The following is a 25,853-nucleotide window of genomic DNA, read 5'->3' as shown; positions in this document are numbered from 1 at the left end:
AGACAAAAAGACCAAGCCCTGAAAAGTAAGGACATCAAAAATTTTGCCTCCTGCTATATTAAAAAAAATTTTTTTAATGATTTTTATAAAGGTAGGTCAAATTACATATCAAAGACATGCTAAAAGTGTCACACTGTTACGTTGTTTCTTCCACACAGTCCCTTACTATAGAATCGTAACAATATTTCCAAAGTAACTGTGAGACAGACTGCTTTCTCTAGGTTGCCCTCAGAACCACTAACATCTCGTGTCTGTTTCCTTCTACATAGCATCAGATATATCTGCTCTTTTCTGTGTGTTGTATTTGTAAAAAGTCTTTTGGACGGGCACAATGGCACATGCCTGTGATCCCAGCAATTTGAGAGGCCAAGGCAGGTAGATCGCCTGAGGTCAGGAGTTCAAGACCAGCCTGGCCAACATGATGAAATTCCGTTTTTACTAAAAATACAAAAAGTTACCCAGGCGTCATGGTAGGCACCTGTAATCCCAGCTACTTGGGAGGCTGAGGCAGGAGAATCGCTTGAGTCCGGGAGGCAGAGGTTGCAATGAGCTGAGATTCCGCCATTGCACTCCAGCTTGGGCAACAAGAGTGAAAGTTCATGTCAAAAAAACGAAACAAAACAAAACAAAACAAGTCTTTCATTTTTAAAAAGGCTTAGAAATTGGTGATGCTTATATAAATGTGATTCTTAGGATTTTGTTTATTTTAGATAAGTGCACCATTGTTTTCTTCTGTTACTTTCCTGCATTTTTTACACGTATTTACCTGAGCTTTCCTGTTACATTACATTCTATTTGAGAACAGTGCTTGTATGTTTCTTAAAAAATCTAGCACTCAATGAGTTCCATATATTCTGTTGAAAGTAATAGGTGCCTATTTCCCTCAGTTCTAATATGCCTAGTTAGAAACATGACTTTAAAAGAAGTTTGGGTAAATCAGTAGTCAAAAGTCTGGAAATCAGGAAAGCCCTGAGTTTTCAAGTCTAACTTTGGTGCTAATTTTCTCAGTTATTTATGGTGGATTTTTTTTTCAGCATTGCTTTTCTTGTCTATTATATTAAGGGATCTGGGATAGATTTTCTTTAAAATTTCTATCATTGTATAGTTCTGTAGAAATAAGTTAGTATAAACCTTGAGCTATCTTTGATTTAGCCCTGATTAAAATGAAAATTGAAGTCTGAGACTATATTTTGTATTGTTTTGTTGTGTTTTTTAAAGCAGAAACTTTGAGAGTCTGATAAGCCATTGACACAAGTGCTTTTGAGAATAGTAGGTAGAGTAATTACTAGCTTATATTTAAATAGACATAGGAAAATATTAGTAAATGTTTTCATATCTTCATTTACCACAAAATGTAAGTAAATCTGTACTTACTTGCATCTAATTATTAAGGAAATGGGGTTTATATCTCTATTAGTTAACCAAAAGGGGAGATACACTTTCCTATAATGTTAACATTTTTATTTTAATCTTAGTTCCAAAAGTTGTCTTATATCCTTGAAATTATATTTATTATAATTACATACATTTGAGAAAAATGTTTTTTATAGAAAACAATCTGAAGTTATAAACTGTTCACGATGGGAGGTTTTACCTGCCTAGAAGCTGTGATAATTAACCTGTGATGATCTCACCAGTTTTGCTTTAATTAACTCAACCAGCATCAACACTATAGTTTCTCTTAAAAGTGAGAACACATATAAAATGCTTTTCTCAGTAAACAGTCATTTTACAAGTAAAATAAATGTCTCTGACTAATTAAAACACAAGATCAAATACTAATTTTTTACAGCTGATACTAAGAAATCTAAGTTATCTCAACATATTGTTGAAAATTCAGCAACCGAATGCTCTCTCTTTTTGATAAAAAGTCACATAGAATATCTTTAATAAATTTATTGCATTTCCAGGAAAGTAAAACAAATTTCATGTTTTGTTTATGTTAATTCAGAACAACTGATAAATACTCATGACATCAACCTCCTGTTTCAACACTCCGCCTCCAGGGAAAAAATATTGTTGTGACTCTTGGCGCAATTGTTAGTTTTCTCATCTCCTCTGCAGATTATTCCAACAGTTAGTTTGTGACTATTCTAACCCACACAACTCAGGAAAAGGGTTAGCTATTATTGGAGAGTGTGGCTGTTCAGGTAACAGTAACAAACACACACCCTCCTGTTGCCATGGGTTGTTAGTTTATATCCAGCTGTGTAGGGGAAATGAAGCTGAAAACAGTAAGAGAAAGCTTAGTTAAACTGTGAAGCAGTATATGAAATATGTAGTTAAGAATTTTTCTACGTTGTCCATCATTACAAATTAAAAATGCATTGCTACAATGTAGTGATTACAGTACACTGAATATATCATAGAAAAGATTAAATTAGGCCGGGTGCAGTGGGTCACACCTGTAATCTCAGCACTCTGGGAGGCTGAGGTGGGTGGATTACAAGGTCAAGAGATTGAGATCATCTTGGCCAACATGGTGAAACCCCATCTCTACTAAAAATATAAAAATTAGCTGGGCATGGTGGTACACACCTGTAGTCCCAGCTACTCGGAGGCTGAGGCAGGAGAGTTGCTTGAGCCTGGGATGCAGAGGTTGCAGTGAGCTGAGATCACACCACTGCACTCCAGCATGGTGACAGAACGAGACTTCATCTCAATTAAAAAAAAAAAAGGGTTAAATTGGTAACAGTCTCCACAGTCTCCCTAGCATATGGGCATATAAAATATGAGCAGAAATATATTTGGAGCTGAACTTCTAACCAGACTGTCAGTTTTCCCACTTTAGCATTATCCCAAGCTCACTATAATCTTTCAATGATTCAGTGAAAAATAACTTTCCTTTTGATTGCAAATACCAGTGTTATATTCACAGAATCCAGAATTTACTGATGGAGTGAAAACCTACAGATTGTCTGCCAAGAGCTCCTTTCCTCATCAATTTACTTATCAAGAGAATTGTTACATTAGTGACACGTAATCCTAACCATTGAACCTAGTTGTTTGGTTCAGGAATGGAGACACTTAACTAAGCCAGGTTAGAGTCACTTCTCTCTGAGATTTCTGGTCTTCGGGCTAAGAACCGCGTAGGTATCTCTCGATAGGCTGCAAGGTTAGCATGTAAAACATTATTGGTGTTGGCACCTATGTTTCCCAAAGTGTAGTGAGAACTGTTATAGTAAGAGTAGAATGAAGCCATTCCTAGAGAGAAGCAGAGAAGAGAGGTGGGGGTGGCACAGGGCAGGGGATCCTGGAGACTCCCAAGGCCCCAATTCCAGCTCTTCCTGAAGCCTGCTATTGCTTTGCTATTCGAATATTTTGTAAGATATTTTCGTAAGATTCATTCTGGCTCTAATATTCTATGATTCAATAGTTTTTTGATGCATAAAATTATTATACAATGTTTACATATCTACATTGAAATTCTTAACAAAGAGAAAGAAAAAACTGAGAGAGGAGGAAAAGCTAGGCCAGAAGGACAAAAGAACCCTGAAGAGACACAAATTAAGACTGATTTAATTGTTGGCAATTTACAAATTGAATTATTAAAGTCTTTTTAGGAGTTGTCTTTCCATTTACGTCTGGCTTACAAACAAATTTTACTATTTGCTTCTTTTTAAATTTTACTTTTAAGTTTGGGATACATATGCAGAATGTGCAGGTTTCTTACATAGGTATGCATGTGCCATGGTGGTTTGCTGCACCTATCAACCTGTCATCCAGGTGTTAAGCCCCACATGCATTAGGTATTTCTCCTACTGCTCTCCCTCCCCATGCTCCCCACCCACCAACAGGCCCTTGTGTGTGATGTTCCCCTCCCTGTTTCCATGTGTTCTCAATGTTCAACTCCCACTTATGAGTGAGAACATGCAGTGTGTGGTTTCTTGTTCCTGTGTTAGTTTGCTGAAAATGATGGTCTCCAGCTTCATCCATGTCCCTGAAAAGGACATGAAGTCATTCATTTTTATGGCTGCGTAGTATTCCATGGTGTATATGTGCCACATTTTCTTTATCCAGTCTATCATCGATGGACATTTGGGTTCATTCCAAGTCTTTGCTATTGTAAATAGTGCTTCAATAAACATATGTGTTCATGTGTCTTTATAGTAGAATGATTTGTAATCCTTTGGGTATATACCCAGTAATGGTATTTTTGGGTCAAATGGTATTTCTGGTTGTAGATCCTTGAGGAGTCACCACACTGTCTTCTACAATGGTTGAACTAATTTACACTCCCACCAACAGTGTAAAAGCGTTCCTATTTCTCCACAGTCTTGCCAGCATCTGTTGTTTCCTGACATTTTAATAATCACCATTTTAACTGGTGTGAGATGGTATATCATTGTGATTTTGATTTGCATTTCTCTAATAACCAGTGATGATGAGCCTTTTAAAATAAGTGTTTTGGCTGCATAAATGTCTTCTTTTGAGAAGTATCTGCTCATATCCCTGACTCACTTTTTGATGTTTTTTTCTTTTTCCTGTAAATTTATTTAAGTTCCTTGCAGATTCTGGATATTAGCCTTTTGTCAGATGAGTAGTTTGTAGAATTTTTCTCCCATTCTGTAGGTTGCCTGTTTATTCTGGTGATAGTTTCTTTTCCTGTGCTGAAGCTCTTTAGTTTGATTAGATCCCATTTGTCAATTTTGGCTTTTGTTGCCATTGCTTTATATATTTTAGTCATGAAGTCTTTGCCCATGCTTATGTCCTGAATGGTATTGCCCAGGTTTTCTTCTAGGGTTTTTATGGTTTTGGGTTTTACATTTAAGTCTTTAATCCATCTTGAGTTAATTTTTGTATAAGGTGTTAGTAAGGGGTCCAGTTTCTGTTTTCTGAATATGGCCAGCCAGTTTTCCCACACCATTTATTAAACAGAGAATCTTTTCCCCATTGCTTGTTTTGTCAGGTTTGTTGAAGATCAGATGGTCATAGATGTGTGGGTATTTCTGGGGTCTCTGTTCTGTTCCCTTGGGGGGTGTGTGTGTGTGTGTGTGTGTGTGTGTGTGTGTCTGTTTTGGTACCAGTAGCATACTGTTTTGGTTACTGTAGCCTTGTAGTATAGTTTGAAGTCAAGTAGTGTGATGCTTCCAGCATTGTTCTTTTTGCTTAGGATTGTCTTGGCTATATGGGCTCTTTTTTAGTTCCATATAAAATTTAAAGTAGTTTTTTTCTAATTCTGTGAAGAAGGTCACTGGTAGCTTGATGGGAATAGCATGTAATCTACAAATTACTCTGGGCAGTATGGCCATTTTCATTATATTGATTCTTCCTATCCATGAACATGGAATTTTTTTTCCATTTGTTTGTGTCCTCTTTTTTCCTTGAGCAGTGGTTTGTAGTTATCCTTGAAGAGGTCCTTCATGTCCCTTGTAAGTTGTATTCCTAGATATTTTATTCTTTTTGTAACAATTGTGAACAGGAATTCACTCATGATTTGACTCTCTACTTGTCTATTGTTTGTGTATAGGAATTCTTGTGATTTTTGCACATTAATTTTGTATCCTGAGAATTTGCTGAAGTTGCTTATCAGCTTAAGGAGTTTTTGGGCTGAGATGATGGGGTTTTCTAAATATACAATCATGTCATCTGCAAACAGAGACAATCTGACTTCCTCTATTCCTATTTGAATATGATTTATTTCTTTCTCTTGCCTGATTTCCCTGGCCAGAACTTGCATTCTATGTTAAATAAGAGTGGTGAGAGAGGGCATCCTTGTCTCTTACTGGATTTTAAAGAGAATGCTTCCAACTTTTGCCCACTCAGTATGATATTGGCTATGGGTTTGTCATAAATAGCTCTTATTATTTTGAGATATGTTCTATCAATACCTAGTTTATTAAGAGTTTTTCACATAAAGGAATGTTGAATTTTATTAAAGGCTTTTTCTGCATCTATTGAGATAATCATGTGATTTTTGTCATTGGTTCTGTTTATGTGATAGATTACATTTATCTATTTGTATATATTGAGTCAGCCTTGCATCCCAAGGATGAAGCCTTCTTGATTGTGGTGGATAAGTTTTGATGAGCTGCTGGATTCCATTTGCCAGTATTTTATTGAGGATTTTCATATCAATGTTCATCAGGAGTATTGGCCTGAGATTTTCTTTTTTTGCTGTGTCTCTGCCAGGTTTTGGTATCAGGATGATTCTGGCCTCATAAAATGAGTTAGGGAGGAGTCCCTCTTTTTCTATTGTTCAGAATGCTTACAGAAGGAATGGTATCAGCTCCTCTTTGTACCTCTGGTAGAATTCAGCTGTGTATCTGTCTGGTCCTGGGCTTTTTTTGGTTGGTAGGCTACTAATTACTGCCTAAATTTCAGAACTTGTTGTTTCAGGGATTCAACTTCTTCCTGGTTTAGTCTTGCAAGGGTGTATATGTCCAGGAATTTATCAATTTCTTCTAGATGTTCTAGTTTATTTGCATAGATGTGTTTATAATATTCTCTGATGGTAATTTGTATTTCTGTGGAATTAGTGGTGATATCCCCTTTATCATTTTTATTGTGTCTATTTGCTTCTTCTTTCTTTCTTTCTTTCTTTCTTTTTTTTTTTTGGTGTAGCTAATGGGCCATCTATTTTGTGAATTTTTAGAAAACTAGCTACTGGATTCATTGATTTTTTGGAGGGTTTTTCATGTCTCTATCTCCTTCAGTTCTGCTCTGATCTTAGTTATTTCTTGTCTTCTGCTGGCTTTTGTGATGTTAGGATGTCAATTTTTTATCTTTCCTGCTTTCTGTTGTGGGCATTTAGTGTTATAGTTTTCCCTCTTAACACTGCTTTAGCTGTGTCCCAGAGATTCTGGTACATGGTGTCTTTGTTCTCATTGGTTTCAAAAGAACTTTATTTCTGCCTTAATTTTGTTATTTACCCAGTAGTCATTCAGTAGAAGGTTGTTCAATTTCCATGTAGTTGTGCAGTTATGAATGAGTTTCTTAGTCCTGAGTTCTAATTTCATTGCACTGTGGTATGAGAGACTGTTTGTTATGATTTCTGTTGTTTTGCATTTGTTGAGGAGTGTTTTATGTCCAATTAAGTGGTCAATTTTAGAATACCTGCTATGTGGTGCTGAGAAGAATGTATATTCTGTTGATTGGGACAGAGAGTTCTGTAGATGTCTATTAGGTTCCCTTGGTCCAGAGCTGAGTTCAAGTCCTAAATATCCTTGTTAAATTTCTGTCTCATTGATCTGTCTAGTATTGATACTGGGGTATTAAAATCTCCCACTAATATTGTGTGGGAGTCTAAGTCTCTTTGTAGGTCTCTAAGAACTTGCTTTATGAATCTGGGTGCTCCCGTATTGGGTGCGTATGTATTTAGGATAGTTAGCTTTTCTTGTTGCATTGATTCCTTTACCATTAGGTAATGCCTTTCTTTGTCTTTTTTTTTTTCTTTTTATCTTTGCTGGTTTAAAATCTGTTTTATCAGAGACTAGGATTGCAACCCCTGCTTTTTTTGCTCTCCATTTTCTTGGTAAATATCCCTCCATCCCTTTATTTTGAGCCTAAGTGTGTCCTTGCACATGAGATGGGTCTCCTGAGTACAGCACAACAATGGGTCTTGACTCTTTATCCAGTTTGTCAGTCTGTGTCTTTTAATCGGGGCATTTAGCCCATTTACATTTAATGTTCATATTGTTATGTGTGAATGTGATCCTGTTATCATGATGCTAGCTGGTTATTTTGCACATTAGTTGATGCAGTTTCTTCATAGTGTCATTTGTCTTTATATTTTGGTATGTTTTTGCAGTGGCTGGTATTGGTTTTCCCTTTTCATACTTATTGCTTCTTTCAGGAGCTCTTGTAAGGCAGGCTTGATGATGACAAAATCCCTCAGTATTTGCTTGTCTGCAAAGGATTTTATTTCTTCTTTGCTTATGAAGCTTAGTGTGGCTAGATATGAAATTCTGGGTTGAAAATTCTTTCCTTTAAGAATGTTGAATATTGGTCCCCACTCTCATCTGGATTGTAGAGTTTCTGCAGAGAAATCCCCTGTTAGTCTGATGGGCTTCCCTTTGTAGGTAACCTGACCTTTTTCTCTGGTTGCCCTTAACATTTTTTCCTTCATTCAACCTTGGAGAATCTGATGATTATGTATCTTGGGGTTGCTCTTCTCAAAGAGTATGTTAGTAGAATTCTGTGTATATTTACTGAATTTGAATTTTGGCCTGTCTTGCTAGGTTGGAGAACTTCTCCTTGGATAATATCCTGAAGTGTGTTTTCCAACTTGGTTTCATTCACCCTGTTACTTTCAAGTATACCAATCAATCATAGGTTGATCTTTTCACATAGTCCCATATTTCTTGGGGGCTTTGTTTGTTCTTTTTCATTCTTCTTTTTCTAATCTTGTCTTCACGCCATATTTCACTAAGTTGATTTTCAATCTTTGACTTCCTTTCTTCTGCTTGATCAATTCAGCTATGGATACTTGTATATGCTTTACAAAGTTCTCATGCTGTGTTTTTCAGCTCCATCAGGTCATTTATATTCCTCTCTAAACTGGTTATTCTAGTTAGCAGTTCCTATAACCTTTTATCAAGGTTCTTAGCTTTCTTGCTTTGGTTATAACATACTCTGTTAGCTCAGAGGAGTGTGTTATGACCCACCCTCTGAAGCCTACTTCTGTCAATTTATCAATCTCAGTCTCCATCCAATTTTGTGCCCTTGTTGGAGAGGAGTTGCAATCATTTGGAGGAGAAGAGGCATTCTGGTTTTTGAAATTTTCAGTGTTTTTGCATTGGTTTTTCCTCATTTTCCTGGATTTGTCTACCTTTGATCTTTGAGGCTGATGACCTTTGGATAGGGTTTTTGTCGGGGGATCCTTTATGTTGAAGTCGATGTTGTTGCTTTCTGTTTGTTAGTTTTCCTTCTAACAGCCAGGCCCCCTCTTCTTCAGGTCTGCGCAGTTTGCTGGCAGTCTGTTCACACCCTGTTCACTGGGTATCACCAGTGGAGGCTGCAGAACAGCAAAGTTTGCTTCCTGCACTTTCCTCTAAAAGCTTTGTCCCAGAGGGGCACTGGCCTGAAGCTATTTGGAGTTCTCCTGTATGAGGTGTCTGTCGACCCCTGTTGGGAAGTTTCTCTCAGGAGGCACAGGGGTCAGGGACCCACTTGAGGAAGTACTCTGCCCTTTAGCAGAGCTGGTGTGCTGTGCTGGGAGAATTCCTCTTGTCAGGATCTGCTGCTGTCTTCAGAGCTGGCAGGCAGGAATGATTAAATCTGCTGATGCTGTGCCCCCAGGTCAGGTGTCCCCAAACTACGGCCCGCGGGCCACATGTGCCCCCCTGAGTCCATTTATCCAGCCCCCCCGCTGCACTTCAGGAAGGGGCACCTCTTTCATTGGTGGTCAGTGAGAGGAGCACAGTATGTGGTGGCCCTCTAATGGTCTGAGGGACAGTGAACTGGCCCCCTGTGTAAAAAGTTTGGGGATGCCTGCCCCAGGTTCTCTGTCCCAGGTAGATGGGGGTTTTGTCTGTAAGCTCCTGACTGGGGCTGTTACCTTTCATTCAGAGATGCCCTACCCAGTGAGGAGGAATCTAGAGAAGTACTCTGGCCACAGCTGCTTTGCCTCGCCCAGCCCAGACCTCCCAGCCCCCTTAGTAGCCTCAGTAATGGAGATGCCCCTCCCCCCACCAAGCTCTATCCTTCTAGATTGACTGCCGACTAATGTGCTGGCAGTGAGAATTTCAAGCCAGTGGTTCTTAGCTTGCTGGCTCCATGGGAGTGGGACCCATTGAGCCAGAATCACTTGGTTCCCTGGCTTCAGCCCCCTTTCCAGGGGAGTGAACAGTTCTGTCTTGCTGGGGTTCCAGATGCCACTGGGGTACAGAAAAATAATCCTGTAGCTAGCTTGATGTCTGCCCAAACAGTTGCCCAGTTTGTGCTTGAAACCCAGGGCCCTGGTGGTGTAGGTACATGAGAGAATCTCCTGATCTGCAGATTGCAAAAACCACAGGAAAAGCATAGTAATCCAGCCAGGTAGCGTGGTCTCTCATGGCTTCCCTTTGCTGGAGGAGGGAGGCCCTCAGCTTCTTGTACTTCCTGGGTAAAGGAACACCTCATCCTGCTTCTGCTCACCCTCCATGGGTTAGACCCACAGCCTAACTAGTTCCAGTGAGATGAACTGGGTACCTCAGTTGCAAATGCAGAAATCACCCATCTTCTGTGCTGGTCTTGCTGGGAGCTGCAGATGGGAGCTGTTCCTATTCAGCCACCTTGGCCCCTCCTCACTATTTACTTTTTTACTTTTAGTCTAAGCACAATGTTTTTCAATTAAGAATACATCAGAATCAGATTCAGGGAATAATTCAGTGAAGAGCACTTACAACTTTGGCCTGGAGGATGAAATGTGTTATATTTTAAAAGGCTTAACTATAATGATACTATAAAATTTATCATATCTTAAAGCAAGTTACAAGGAGAATATTAACAATAACATGTATCTGGGTAATGCAGAAATTTCCGTAACATTTTAAGATAGACAAATTCAAACACAGTTGTTTTACAGAAAGATTGTGACTTGAATCTAGATACCACTACTTATTATCTGTGTATCCTTGGCAAGTTACCAAACCTTTCTAAGCTGCAACTTCCTTTTTTTTTTTTTTTTGTAAAATGAAGATACTATTTATAACTAATTCAAGAATTATTATATGTATTAAATGAGATAATTCGTGTAAAGAACTTACCATGGTGCTTTGCATGTAGTAAGTGTTCAGTAGCTGCTCCTATTCATAGGTCCAAGAAGTATGGTATTTATACTGGAGATAACTCTGATAAAGAAGAACACCTTCGGGCAAGGTGGACTCCAGATTTCTGTTGGCATTCCCATAACTAAGAAATCTTATTAAATCACAGACATGAAACCTTAATGATGAATTGGAAAATTTTAACCCAAACATATTTTACATGATTAAAAGTGGTATTTAAGGCAGGGCACAGTGACTCACACCTCACACCTGTAATCTCAGCACTGTGGGAGGCCAAGGTGGGTAGATCACCTGAAGTCAAGAGTTTGAGACCAGCCTGGGCAACATGGTGAAACCCCATCTCTACTAAAAATACAAAAAATTAGCTGGTGTGGTGGCTTATGCTTATGGTCCCAGCTACTTGTGAGGCTGAGATGGGAAGATTGCTTGAGTCTGGGAAGCAGAGGTTGCAGTGAGCCTGAGCAATAGAGCCAGACTTTGTCTCCAAAAAACAACAAAAAAGTGATATTTATTATAGAGTTGTTTGTGATTTATAATACTTTTATACATAAATAAAAGTGTGTGTATATATGTGGGTGTATGTATCATGTTGAATTTTTTCCATTCACCAAATAACCATATTACTAACTCCATTCTTTTTAATTTTTTTTATTTTTAATTTTTTGTGAGTACATAATAGGCATATATATTTACAGGATACATGAGGTATTTTGATACAGGTATGCAATACATAATAATCACATCATGGATAATTGAGTATCCATCCCCCAAGCATTTATCCTTTGTGTTATGAACAGCCCAGTTATACTCTTTTAGTTATTTTAGAATATATAATTAAGTTATTATTGACAATAATCACCCTGTTGTGCTATCAAACAATAGGTCTTATTCATTCTTTGAACTTTTCTTTCTGTACCTATTAACCATCCTCCCTTCCCCCCACCACACTTCTCCCTCCCAGTTTCTGGTAACCATCCTTCTACTCTCTATGTTCATGAATTCAATTATTTTTATTTTTTAGATTCCAGAAATAAGTGAGAACATGTGATGCTTGTCTTTCTGTGCCTGGCTTATTTCACTTAACATAATAATTTCCAGTTCCATCCATGTTGTTGCAAATTACAAGATATCATTCTTTTTTGTGGCAGAATAGTATTCTATTGTGTATATGTACCACATTTTCTTTCTTTATTCATCTGTCAATGGATATTTAGGTTGATTCAAAATCTTGGCTCTTGTAAACAGTGCTGCAGCAAACATGGGAGTACAAATATCTCTTCACTATACAGATTTCCTTTCTTTTGGGTGTATACCCAGTAGTGGAATTGCTGGATCATGTAGTAGCTCTATTTTTAGTTTTTGAGGAACCTCCAAACTCTTCTCCATAGTAGTTGCACTCATTTACAGTCCCACAAACAGTGTACAAGGGTTCCCTTTTCTCCACATCCTCATCAGCGTTTGTTATTTCCTTTCTTTTGGATATAACCCATGTTAATTTACTAGGGTGAGATGATATCTCATTATAGTTTTGATTTGAATTTCTCTGATGACCAATGATGTTGAGTACCTTTTCATATGTCTGTTAACTCCATTATTTAGATACACTGATTTAGAGGTTTGATGTTTACATGGCTAATCATTGTTGGTACTATCATTTAAACTCAGGACTTGGCCCAGTTCTCTATTTAATTAATGTTTATTGAGCATTTATTGGGAACAAAGCACCATGATGGGCACTAGGAGAAATATATTCTAGTGTACAACTTTTTTTTTTTTTTTTTTTTTTTTTGCTCACCTAGCACTTTATCCTAGAACTGTCCTTTTGTAGGAACTTCCCACAGTTGTCTGGGAACTGCTGCTACCCACCAAACTCATACCATAGGGTGACTGAGAGAGCTTCCATATCAGTCTCACCCCAGCTATCATAAGCAGCAAAGGAACCATTTGCTGCAAATATGGGAGATTCAGAAACCCTTTAATAAAATCTGCACCAAGGTTCATGGAATAGAGAGAGAGAATATGAATATATGAATGTGTGTGTGTGTGTGTGTGTGTGTGTGTGTGTGTGTGTGTGTGTTTTACTTTGAGTAAAGTGGACATTCAGTACCTTCAAAGCCAATTTGAATCTTTCCCTGAGAATTTGGACTTAGAAAAGAATGTTATCTGTATATATGGACTGAAATATGTAGCACTTGGGAAATTGCAGCAGCTGCTGAGGAGAGGAGAAAGCCTGTCTGAGGTGAGACAGAAAAGCCAAATCAATATTCCGAAGCCCATTAAGATGTGAAACGGAAAAAATCTGGAAAGTGACTTTTTCATTGTTCTTGAGCCCAACTCCAGTCTTTCTTAGTGTTTCATGATCAATTCCAATGTTCTCACATTTTTTTTTCTTGTTGTTAAAGTAGTAGGATTATATTTTTAACCTATGCAACAAAAATTTATAATTAATTTAAAAAATGAACATTAAAGACATGATTTCTGCTTCTATGAGCAAGAAACAACATTGTATTTCCCAAATGACTAATATTAGGTGAATTGCCTCAAGAGTATCGCAGAGCTTGTTAAAATGGAGATTCTAGGGCATCTTCAGCCGCAGGTTCTGGTATAGGATGGGTGCAATTTAGCCCAGACATCTGTGTTTTTAATAAGCTTTTCAAGTGAGTCTGATGCACAGCAAGAATTGGAAACCTCCAGCAGAAATACTTCTGTAAATATTTTGAGAACACGGCAATGTGACTTCAAGATGGTGCAGGACATGTCAATTATGATACATCAGCTATATTTCAGTTTGGGTACTGATTAGATGGTAAAATTAAACATTTCCTCTTGTGGGGCTGTTATGCCTTTGATGTGTGAAGAGAGAAAGCAATGTAATCAGACTTGGGGATTAGGGGCTTGGTGAAATAACAGGGAAAAATTAAAGATCAGAATTGGAGAAAAACTGAAGATAAGAACTGGAGATGGTATGTAGGAAATTGGTAATAAATTGTGGGTGGTCAGAGGGAATGGGATCACTTGTCTACTTGACTCAGAAACAATTATAGTGTTAGGCATCCCTGGCCAGAAACCAGGGGAAAAGTAAAAGCAGAATGAAAGCTCTTTTGATGGAAGAAGCCACTGTCATGTCTCTGTGTCTCTTTCCCTGACCTGACCACTCTATGAAGGTAGTTTATAGATGTAATGGATGATATTTACCTAATCTTTGCCTCCTGACCTCATGGAATATTGCCAGATGGGCATCTTGGGAAGAATTATTTCCTATCCCCAAATTGACCCTGCTATAATTTGCATTTACCTCAGCATCTTTCAGAAGTGCAGGCCATCAGCAATGCATGAAGCAGTTCTCACCACAATCAAGTTACAAGGACACTCATGAGAAGCTTTTCCATCTGAGAAACACAAAGAGCTCCATCGATTTTGCTAACACCCCAGCGGTAAGTGTGAGGGCAACACAATTTGTCTGGGAGGTAGAGTGAGGAGAAGGGATGGCATCAATGATTCTTGAGTTGTTTCTTAGCCTTGCCAAAAAGCATTACTGGGAAATGAAAACTGGGTGTAGTTAAATTCCCAGCACCTTAGAAAGTCATTGCAGGAGGGAAGCTTAGAGATTATCCAGGGCATAACTCTCTTTATAATCTAGAAACTGAGCTCCAGAGAAAGGAAGTGACGTGTCCCAATTCACACTTCTGGTTGGTGGCAGAGAGTCAAGTTTAGAATTTAGATCTCCCAACACCGAGCTTAGTGTTCGATAAATGTGACCATGAGTAAGACTTCTGACTGTGGTTAGGGTAGGTGAATACAGCCCATCTGAGAAGCAGAATTGTAGCAACAATTGTATTAGTCAGCTTAGGCTTCTGTAACAGAATACCACAGACTGGGTGGTTTAAACAACATACATATATTTACCACAGTTTTGGAGTCTGCAAAGTCCAAGTGCAAGGTGCTTGTTGGTGCCTTCTGAGGGCTTTCTTCCTTGCAGATGGTAAAATGTGGCTTTACAAGATATGTGGGAGGGAGCAAGGTGGAGAGAGAGGGCACGCATGCACACAAGAACACTCTGGTATCTCTTCTCATAAGGACACCAATATCATCAGATCAGGAATCCACCTTCATGAACTCATTAACTAAATCTAAATTACCATCTTATAGGCCCTATGTCCAGATACAGTCAAATCAGTGGTTAGGGCTTCAACATATGACTTTGGGTGGGGTGCACAATTCAATGCACAGCAGTGACCGCGTCTTCAGTCCAGCCTGCGTCCTTCTGTCTTTGGTCACATTGATGATTTAACTAGAGGCAGGTAGTTGCTCTCACTCCCAGCAGCAAAGACGCTGCTTTTGAAAGGAAGAGGAAGCAAACGTGCTTTTCAATAATGACACCTTTTTAAAAAAAAAAATTTACTTTAAGTTCTGGAATAGAAACATGAAGGTTTGTTACATAAGTATACATGTGCTATGATGGTTTGCTGCACCTATCAACCCATCATCTAGGTTTTAAGCCCCACCTGAATTAGGTATTTTTCTTAATGCTCTCCCTCCCCTTGCCTCTCACCTCTAACATGCCCTGGTGTGTGATGTTCCCCTCCCTGTGTCCATGTGTTCTCATTGTTCAGCTCCCATTTATGAGTGAGAACATGTGACACCTTTTTAAATTTTTTTGAGATGGGATCTCACTCTGTCACCCGGCTTGGAGTGCAGTGGCACAGTCTTGGCTCACTGCAACCTCCACCTCCCAGGCACAAGTGATCCTCCCACCTCAGCTCCTGAGCAGCTGGGACCACAGGCATGCACCACCATGCCTGGCTAATTTTTTATAATTAATGACACCTTTGTCTCTTTTGTTATCTGTGGTGTTTCATTATGAAGACATAAAGGGCCATAGGAAAATCAACTCAGTGCTAGTCAACTAACATTGATGACTCTCTCCTAAGAGAGTCTCCTAAGAGAGACTCTCCTAAGAGAGTCATCAATGTTAGTTGACTAGATTGAGTAGTTATACAAATTGAGTAGTTGTAAGGATCTACAATCCCTTATCTATAATTCTGGAGTCCAAAATGCTCTGAAATTTGACAGTTTTTCTGTAAATGTATAGCAAACACTCTTGATGGCAAAACTTGTTCTGTTCTCATGTGAAGTTGTTTATATTCCTTACTTAGCCCACTGGTTAAGAATATTCATGAGCCGGGCGTGTGGCTCACGCCTGTAATCCCAGCACTTTGGGATGCCAAGGGGGGCAGATCACCTGAGGTTGGGAGTTTGAGACCAGCCCGATCAACATGAAGAAACCCTGTCTCTACTAAAAATACAAAATTAGCTGGGCGTGGTGGTACATGCCTGTAATCCCAGCTACTCAGGAGGCTGAGGCAGGAAAATAGCTTGAACCCAGGAGGCAGAGGTTGTGGTAAGCCAAGATCACACCATTGCACTCCAGCCTGGGCCACAAGAGCAAAATTCAGTCTCAAAAACAAAACAAAACACCCAACAATATTTGTATGTTTTTCTGAAGAAGTATTAAAGCTTTCATTGATGGGTTCCTGCCCCAGATCCTGCTGGGGCGTTTTTAATATATTAAGACAGACACTGAACCTTCTAAAATACAAATAAGTATAAATTCTTGAAACACATATGGCCCCCAAAAGTTTTAGATGAGGAAGTTTGAGTTTGTACTAAAGTGAATATTCTATTTCAAGAACTAAAATTACATGTAATATGGTAGTGGGAAAAAAAGCAAGGCTAAGCAGAAGTGATTGTTCCGTCCAAGTCCCTAGGAAATGAGCTGATGTTGAGGCCATCAGAACAGAGCAGGTGAGAAGGCAACTGAGTCATGTGGAATTGTGGAATTGCCAATCCTGCCTCTGTGTGACTTCAGTGACTGCAAGTAGAGTCATGGAATTCTTCCAATAAGACGTTTAAGTCAGAACTTTTGCATTTGTATTATATAGAGTTCTGAGGAGGAGAGCCATGGTGATTTGGAAAATCATAATATGCACTTGTTTTTAGGAATTTGGCAATGCTGTCTCATTCAGCAGACTGACCTCCAGGGAGAAGCTGACTTTCTGCTGTTTTCTACTTATGCATGTTTCCTCATCAGAAATTAGCCAAATCATTTGACCTGCATGACTCCTCTTTTTTTTTTTTTCCATTTAAGTGGGAATGGTGCAAATAGCTTACTTTACCATATTCTTAATCAAGACATAAATTATCATTTTAAAAAGACTTGTAGTCCCACATAGGCCTTGTTTGCAAGGTTACATGATAGTACAGCCTCTGCTTCTAGTAGGGTGACTTCAGGGCTGGGCGTTAAGAGCTATGGCTCTAGTTTCAACCTCAATATTAATTTCTAGTGTGACCTTGAACATGTCATTTTCCCTCTCTAGACCTATTTCCTCATTTAGAAATCAGGAGGCTTGGAAATAATGATCTTCGAGGTCTGTGTTGTGATTAATAGTGAATCTACAAATAACAAGATGATGATGATTATACTAGGACCCTCTAGTTTGTTTAGCAATTTATGTTTATAGACAACTTCACATCCATTAAGTTACAACAAATCTGTTAGTATATGTTAACCAAGTATAAGACTGGAAGTATTATATAGTACATGCTGAGCAAGAATAATACTGAGATGTATTACTCTCTTCAAAAAAGTTCACAGAAAAGGGACACTACCCGACCAAAATCACAGAGCAAACTATTGTCCAATTAAAAAAGGGACATGTTTCCTGACTTCCTAACTACCCCTACCCTTGTGTTCTTTCCACTCTGACTCACTACTTCGCTAGTTTCAGAGATGACTTGCTTAATGGCATTCCCTGAGAAAATACACTTATGACCCTAGTGGGGACTAAGTAAATAGCATTTTTTTTTGTTTTGTTTTGTTTTGTTTTTACATTTGAGAGTATTGTATTTGGACAGAAAATAGCCAGATCATGTTTTAGCTTTTTTTGATCAAGACACTAGTTTTCCTTATTAGCTGAGAAGATATTGGCAGAGGCAATTTTAAAACTGTATAAGAAAGAAAGACAATCAGTTCTATCCCTGGACCCAAGTTTCCCTGTCTGGAAATGAACCTGGCACTCAAGGCTCTGTGCCTTCTGGCTCTGACCTTCCACACCACTCCTCTCTATACCATCCTCTAAAAACTCAGTTCCTCTGTTGCCCATGAGATAACCTCACACTGCTTTTGCTTCCGTAATTCTCTCTTCCTTTATTTATCTTCACTATTCCAATTCTCCTTTTTTTTTTTTTTTTAGGCTAGCACAAACACCATGAAGCTTTCTTTGAACTCCTCTGTTGGAAGCTAGTGTTTCTTCCTCACTGGCCAGTCTCCTGTTTGATTTGTGAATGATGCTTAACAATTTCCCTTTCATATTATAGTCATTTGTTACCTGTTCTGTGTCATTACCTGACAGATTCTCGATGACAGACACAACTCTGGGTCCTGTCTCTTCTCCGGGAATGTGGGCCTCATGAAGTTCGAAATTAATAAATATCTGAACAAACAAAGAATGGATGAGAGTTGAGGTCTTTTCTAACACAAACTCTGTGATTTTAGAGTAACATCATACTCATCCTGGAGCAGGTTTGATAAGAATTCATTTAGAAGTAAAACACTTTTTGCAAAGTTATTATAGAGATTTGTCTAATCAAAAACTAGATGATCTTGACTGAATTATCCTTCTTTAAAAATAAATCCATTCAAAGGTAGTTGCCTTGTAGTAGAAAAAAATGCTACCTGGGTGTGTGTGTGTTTGTTTTTGGTGTGGGAAAAGTTAAATTTGAGATACTGTTCTATTTCTTACTAGCTGTGTGACATTGGCCAAGTCATGTCACTTTTCTGAGTCCATTTTTTTTTCAACCAGCAGGTAATGATATCTTCACAGGGTTGGGAAGAGTTAATGTGATAATGGATGTGAAAGTGAGTTGCAAACTAAATGAAGGACCCCACAGGTAAAGAGGGTTATTAATATCGTTACCATTATTATTTTAAAAGTCATTTCCATGGGAAGGTAAATGCAGTCTTTACAGCTCCTCTGAGCCTCTAAGTGTATAGACTGTATTTACAAGTTTATAACACACCCAATATGGAGTTGAATAACAGACAATCAATGCTAATAGCCCTGGATCCTTATTTACAGAGTGCCTTTCTTCTGAGATCAAGAGCTGTTAAAAGCTGACTCCATCAAACTTTAATTTCCATTCTGCAGATTGTCCAACAAATATTTACTGTATGCCTACTATGTGTCAGGCAGCATTTTAGACAGTGGGTGGGTCGTGAATATTGTTAATGATCTGCTTACCTTATGGGAAACTGCAGATCCACAGTATGTGCAGACAAGGTCAGGGGCAGGGATACAGTCCAGAGCTTAAGGTGGGTAGTGGCCTACATTGTGCTAAGAATAATTGTCTCATGAGCTGAAGCTAGGTGCCTTTGGTACGAGTCATATATCTTTTTCCACCGAAAACTGGGCCTTTTCCTTATTTGCCCATAATGAGAAATGATGTCAGTGGCTGAAAGACACATTGCGTGACCCAAGTTGCAGGGGTTAGGTTTCTGGGCTGCTTTGGTCATCTCCATTTCAGACACTTTGGAATGGAAAGTTTAAGCGTGGCTATTGATTGAGAGAGATTTGAGTCTGTCCCGGAGCTGACTCCTGCAGAGCCCTGCACCTGGCTGCAAACACATTTCACAGAGGTGCAATTTCACTTTTATCCTCTAGACAGAACAGACTCTTTTCCAAGTGGAGGATTTTTAAGATGCTGGGATCAAAGCTCCACTTTCATGTGTGGTTGACACAGAGAGCTGGGAGTCAGCAGGGATATGGTGAGCCAGCTCAAGGTGCTACAGGAACTTTAGGCATGTTTCCCATTTCTAGCTATGTAGCCTCTCAGACATTTGCTACCCAAGGGTTTCGAGTAGGCCTCCATGGCTTTGGAACATCCCTAGCAGTCTTATCCAGAACAGGAAAATCACATAGACAATATTTGTATCATTTTCAATGGCAGGATTGTTGACAGTCATTTGACACATTTTCTGAGGTATTATCACCTTTGAGAAAGGCCCAGAGATGACAGGGCCACCTCCTTCCAAAAGCTCACTATAGGGTGATTAAGAATATAAATAATTAGAAGAGACTGCTCATTCAACAAATAGTTCTTGATACAGTTTTTTTTTTTTAACCTAAATTACCCTCTTCAAAGAATAAAAAGGATTTGATGAAATCAGAAAGTGTTTTTTGTTTTATTTCTGTAATGTGATATTTGAGATGCTTTTGTAGCTATGAAAAATTTTGGAAAAAACAAAAACAAAAACAAAGAAAGATGGTTTTGGAATGTATGAATTCCAGAAGTGAGCAATATCTTAGAGGCAGGGAAGTGGAAACTGATCCTGAGCACCAAGCATGGTCCTATGGGGATAGATTGGAGAGTACAACAAACAGGAACTGGAAAAACAGTTTGTGTGGGTCACCTTGGCCAGCTTAACTCTATGAAGGCACTACTGTGAAACTTTGAGAGTGCTGTTTGGAGGCATTTACTGATTGCCCATGTACAACCTAACTCGATAGTCTACAGTTTTTATGTCACAATTTACCCAGTCTCTTATATGTAATAGATTTCTCTGAGCAACTGGAAAGCCAGCCTTTCCTCCGATGACAACTGCCATTATAAGTCGTGATGAATAAAGGCTCATAATGATTCACTACGATGATTTTTCCAAACACTTGGGATTTGATGTATACGTCATTAATAATTGTCTTGCTTTTGGCAAAATGGTCCCAGAAAAGTAGTAACCATACTGAATCTTTCATTTTATTTTGGTAAGTAATATATTGGCTTGGATGAGAAAAAAAAGAAACTCTCCTATCTTTGTTTGGATTTCACCCTTTGGATCACAGGCTTACCTTTCTCCCTGGTTTATATATAAGAAGCCATCATCCTATTTTTGGAAGTAGTTACTTCTTGTTCTTCACTTGATTGTTACAATATTCTTAATGATTTGGGAATTAGCATATTTACCTAGTTGTTTAAGTAAGTGTTCATCAAAGTAATAAACTTGCTTCTAGGTTTAAGTGTTTCTATTTAAAATTCTTTAAGAAATTCATCAAATGTGTGTGTGTGTGTATGTGTGTGTGTGTATTCATGACACTACTCTTTTAAAAATACCCGGAGCCCCCAACTGGCAACAATGAGAGACGTGTAGAATAGTGAATAGGACCTGGCCCTGGAATGCAAGAGGAATGGATTCTACAGGGACTCTGCCATTTACCAGCTTTGTGATGTTGGGCAAGTCACATACCTGTTTCTGAGCCTTGATTTTTCTTCAAGACCAATTCTCACCCCCTCCTGCCTCCAACTAATATGGTAATTCTCCTTTATCTGTGAAGGATATGGTCCAAGACCCCCAGTGGGTGCCTGAAACTGCAGCTAGTCCTCAGCCTTATATATGCCATATCTTTTTGATATGAAAACAGAGATGACAACTAAGTGATTTAAGAGCAGGTAGTGTATACAGCGTGGATATGCTGGCTAAAGGGATGATTCATGTTCTGGGCAGAATGGAGTGGGACAGTAGGAGATTTCATCACACTACTCAGTGCTGGGTGCAACTTAAAACTTAATGAATTGTTTCTTTCTGGAATTTTCCATTTAATATTTTTTGGACCCTGATTGACTGGGGGTAACTAAAACCCTGGAAACTGAAACCAGGGATGTGGGGGGGGGAAACTACTGTATTTATTGACTGCAAGGTGTGGCACACTGCTCACACAATTATGGGTGCTTCTCTCACAAAGCTTAAAGCCTAATAGGGTGGGGGACCAATGTTCTCCAGCAGTTTAAGTCATGCTCAAGGAATGTTCAGGATTCTGTGAGAGCCCAGGTGAGAGTATCAAATCATACTAGAGGATACGCGAAAGCTTCCTAGAGGAGACTGACATTTGCACTGAAGTTTGAGTAAAGCAGAAAGAGAAGCGGGCATGATATTTTTCCAAGCAGGGAGAGCAGCGTGGATGGACACAGAGACCTGGCATAGCTTGCTGTATCTGGCAGAACAATGGGAGGCTCACAGTAGGAGGTGGGAGAGAGGATAAGCATGGGAGAGGTGGGCTCTGGGGCTGCAGCGGTGAAGCTTCTTTTAGGCTAAGCTGGCAAAACCACTGCTGCTAATAATAACTACCTTTTGTTGACTGAAATGAAAATACAAGTTAAGCTCATTTTTAGATTTCAAAAATTGATAAAATTAGCATTGCAGAGTGCCTAGCTTTTTACCAAATAGTAATTTCTAACATGCATGATACAATTTCTCAAATGTAAACAAGTATTAACCAGATCTGCTGACTTAACTGAGATTAATTAACAGTATCAAGAGCTGAAGGATTATGGAAATGATGATGTCCTTTTGTGATATAAAATTTTATAACTGTTCATTTAAATATTCACCCAAGTGCTTTGATAAACTGATCCAAATCTTAGCATATTATCGAGGATAATAAGGGTTTACTAGGTAGTATTTATCCTATTTTAGTTCTCTTGAGCATAGACCTTCAGTAGATTTTTTATTTCTTGGCACAATTTTATAAGCATTCAAATTAAAACTGTTTTTCATGTTTATTGTAGTAGTAACATATGAAAAGTTAAACAGGAAAATAAAATAAAACCTTAAATTCAAAATTGCAGTGAGAGAGAAGTGCTGACATTCAGTCCACCAATAGTTACTGAATCCAGTAACATGTGAAATTCAACCGTTTTTTAGGCTCTATTTACTTGGTTTATTTAACTTGTGAACTTAGGAATAATCATTTACAAACTTGACAATAATACAGTCAGCCCTCCATATCTGTGGGTTCTACATCCATAGATTCAAGCAACTGGATAAAAAATATTTCAAAAAAATTGCATCTGCATTGAACATGCAGTGAACATTGAACTTTCTTCTTGTTATTCTCTAAGCAATACAGTAGGACAACTGTTTACATTGTATTAGATGTTACAAGTAATATAGAGATGATAAAGTAAGTGTACATAGGTTTTATGCAAATACTATACCATTTTATATCAGGGACTTGAGCATCTGTGGATTTTGGTATTCAAAGGCGATCCTGCAAGCCAATACCCCATAGACACCATGATTCAACTGTATAGACAAAGGACATAGCATATAGTATACAGAGTGAGTGGTTAATAAATTGTACATAGCATTTACCAGACTTTGTGGCAAGCTCTTTCTTGACCTCACCTCCAGGGCAGAGCAGTTGGAAGAGGTGAGCCAACAGGATTTCTGTGAGAGCAGCGGTCCCAGGAGAGGTAGAGCTGGAAGGGCTGTTATCCGGAAGGTTGTTGAAGAACTCACGGAATTAAGGAAGAGGGATAAAAAAGCACGCTGGAAGTTGGATCTGGTATCATGCTGACTAGGGAAGAGAGGTAGTTAACACAAGTCAGATGCAAATCTGATGGCTAAGTAAAAAGAATCTAGGAGCAAATTGCTGAGTGGGTGGAGTTAATGGATGAAGATCTAAATTTGCATGTGGTCCATATATATATATATATATATATATATATATATATATATATTTTTTTTTTTTTTTTTTCTTTTTTCAGTCTCAACAGCTTGGAAAGTCAAGGCTCGACCCTTAAAGGAGCTGCACTGGAAAGGGAAGATCTGGGCGAAAACACATGCAAGATTCAGTTTTTGCAGGCAAGGAGCTAATTCTGATATGACAGGTAAACAGGAAAACAGTCAAAACTTCAGGTATGGTAAACTGTGTTCAACTAGAATCCTGGGCATGTTAAGGCTTCCCCCTCAATCCACATCTAATCAATCTTTTCTCATCTTCTCTCATTGCAGGAACACCCAACTATTTTCTTTTCCCCAACTCACCCTACACTCTCCACGGAGCCCTTTAATGCAGAAACCTCTATCAGAATGGCTTTCCCTACTTCATGGAAAAGGCTTTTCAATGTTTCCTGTTCCTTTCCTGACTGGGAAAGTAATGAACTCTCTCTCTTTTGGATTTCTATAGCAGAAGTTTATATAAACACTAGTGGTGGAAGATGTCCCACCTACCAAGTATATGTCTTTGAGGCATGTGCAAAGTCAAGAATTTAGTGTTCAGTTGTATTTTTGACTCTACTGCTCACTTGCTGCATATTTTGGGCAAATAAACCTTGGAGCCTCAGTTCCTTGTCAGTGCTGTTATGGGGATTTAATAATACAGTAGATATAAAATACCAGTCATAATGTTAGCAAAATTTAGGATGTTTGGTTTGTCAAATTCAATGTTTGAAATTCATACTATAAATGAACATGAGTGTAAACTAGTTATGCACCTTATAATGGGTTTTAGGAACTACCCTGAGCTTAAGAAAGAAGTTTGAACCGGGCTCGGTGACTCACGCCTGTAATCCTAGCACTTTGGGAGGCCGAGGTCAGGAGTTCAAGACCAGCCTGGCCATCGTGGTGAAACCCCATCTTTAAAAAAGAAAAGAAAGAGGTTTGATTTCTTAAATTACCACACTGCCTTTTTGATAAATTCTTTGATGCCACACAAGGACAAGCCATTTTCTTCTCTTGGAAGTTTTACTATTTTATCACCATTTTAACAATAAAATTGTGACATTTGAATTGTATTTAATATATAATCCACAAAGTTATTTAAGTCAATTTCATAAGCATATTTGATTTTCTCAATGTTGATTTCTTGATTCTGATTTTCAGTTTATCATTGTGATGGATGAACATCCTCTCTTTCTTTTTCTTTCTTTCTTTCTTTTCTTTCTTTCTTTCTTTTCTTTCTTTCTTTCTTTTTCTCTCATTCCTTCCAGCTTAGTAGCATTCAGATTCCAATGGTTCTCCATTCAGGGCCTAAGTGATACATGTTGCATGAGCTCTATGCTTTAGAACAATTAAAAAACAACAACAACAAAAATCCAAGTGAAGAAAAGTCACCATTTCTGTTGGCAATTCTCCCACCTCCATCTGTGCTGCCCAAAAGTGTCTGCTTTCCTGTACTTACAAGACATTAGTCTTTTGGCACTATCATCCAGAGCAAATAGTGCTGAATGTAATAATAGCAAGTGATTTGGCATGTGCATCAATGTGAAAATAGAGTTTACAAATGTGCAGTAATGTATCCTGCAAGAATACATCGTCTTTTTAAATGTGTTTCTTGAACATACTTGTGTTCAGTGAGAAAAACCACATCCATTATTAGAAAGGTAGAGTGTCTCTTCATAGTTGGGGAAAATTCTTGATTAGATGATTGCTATATTTAGCCATGGAAGCTAACATCTCACTTAAGGGGAGAATGCCCTCTGTTCAGGGAGAAAACCAAGAACTGAAGTGTTTTTAAGAAGGAAGTGGGTAAAAGAATCAAACAGTAACATTCAGCTACATTCAGAGCTTGAAACTGGAAAATAAAAATCAATAGCATATTTATCATTCATGATTTTCTTTTTCTAAAGCATTCCTTCTCTCCTTGACCAAGTCAGGATACTAGCTCAGCTGATGGAGGTCTATGGAACCAAGCAAAGGGATTATTAATGAGAATTGTGTGTGTGCTGCTGCTGGTGGTGGGGGGAAGGTGGGTGTTTCAGGAGATGGAAAATCCAAGACCAGACGGAGAGAAAATAAGACTAAAAAAGGCTGAAATCTAAGAAGCCAGAAGTGTAGACCTTTTTCTTTTTTCTCCAACCTGGAGATTCAGGGAGAAAAGAGCAGGAATAAAGCAAGTTGATGGGAAACACTGACAGTATTGATAATACACCCAGTGTAGAACAAGCCTTGCTATTCAAAGTTCATTTTTATTTGCTCCTGGGGCATAATAAAGAGTGAATCAACGGAATTGAAAGGTCCAGGAACATTTTCAAACTTCACTCATTTAGTCATTCATTGACTGCTTCACTAATGACTTCAGAATATAATTACTCTATGCCTACTATATGCTGGGTGCAATGCTATGTGATAGGAATACTCCACCTGTCTTAGCCTGTTCAGGACTTTATAACAGAATAGCACAAACTTGATGACTTATAAACAACATAAATGTATTTATCATAGTTCTGAAGGTTGGGGAGTCCAAAATTAAGGTTGCTGATAGATTTGGTGTCTAGTGAGTGCTCACTTCTGTGTCCACAGAAAGCAGTCCT

This window comes from Saimiri boliviensis, chromosome 8, assembly GCF_048565385.1.
Source record: "Saimiri boliviensis isolate mSaiBol1 chromosome 8, mSaiBol1.pri, whole genome shotgun sequence".
Taxonomy (NCBI): Eukaryota; Metazoa; Chordata; class Mammalia; order Primates; family Cebidae; genus Saimiri; species Saimiri boliviensis.
This window is presented reverse-complemented; position numbering follows the sequence as displayed.